The sequence below is a fragment of the Octopus bimaculoides genome, chromosome 8 (genome assembly GCF_001194135.2).
Source record: "Octopus bimaculoides isolate UCB-OBI-ISO-001 chromosome 8, ASM119413v2, whole genome shotgun sequence".
Taxonomy (NCBI): domain Eukaryota; kingdom Metazoa; phylum Mollusca; class Cephalopoda; order Octopoda; family Octopodidae; genus Octopus; species Octopus bimaculoides.
This window is the reverse complement of record NC_068988.1, coordinates 30,579,793-30,580,594: the sequence shown is the minus strand read 5'-3', so window position 1 is coordinate 30,580,594 and position 802 is coordinate 30,579,793. Positions and strand designations below refer to the sequence as shown.

General features: G+C 38.9%; 1 protein-coding gene across 1 annotated transcript in view; it reads right to left on the bottom strand.

The window, feature by feature from the left end:
- The window catches only part of LOC106878184 (low-density lipoprotein receptor-related protein 8), a gene marked incomplete at its 3' end in the record, with an annotated part of 10,501 nt that overhangs the window by 9,411 nt on the left and 288 nt on the right, over nucleotides 1–802 (bottom strand). The window lies entirely within an intron of this gene.

Genomic DNA, 802 nt, shown 5'->3' with positions numbered 1-802 from the left:
ATATATATATACATATATATAAAATACAAAATGGGACAAGAACGCAAAACATCCAGACAGTTAGGGGATACAAAAAAGGGACAACAAAACATCCAGATAGACAATACAAAGAAAACATGGACGGATCATTTGGAGTTTTCTATCCTCAGTCGCGTTCCATATTATCTTTGCAATCTCAGTTGGTTATACTCGAGATTGCTCCAATCTGGCCAGCCTCAAGGAAAATCTAAGTTAAGAGCATTAGATTGCTTGGAAGAAAGCAGCGAATGTATATGAAAACAAGGATGGAAAAAACGGAGAATGTTACACAAATACAAGTAACAGGACCTAACAACAGGTGTCTTTCGACTAAGGATGAATTAAATTAAGTTGACATGTGTGGAAATAAAGTCTTATGGCAGGGATACAAGATTTCGCAGGCACAGGGAGGAATATAGATGTTGTACAGATGGTAGTCGAACCAAGAAAGAAAGGTCAGGCTTGGCCAAACAACGGTCATGTGAGGAGAGGAGAGAGAGAGAGAGAGAGAGGCAGAGGGACAGAAGAGTTAAGGAAGGGCGAGAAAAAATGACAGGGACACAGTGAAGTGAAAAGAGGAGGGAAAGTGGGCAAGAAGAGAAGGTAGGGAAATGTGAGAGAGGGGGGAACGAAAGAACGAAGAGTGGAATAAACGAATAAACGTGAAAGGGCTGATAGAAAGAAAGAATAGAGTGATATAAGATTTAGATAGTCGCTTACGTACACTTTGGTCTCTCTCTCTCTCTCTCTCTCTATATATATATATATATATATATATATATAT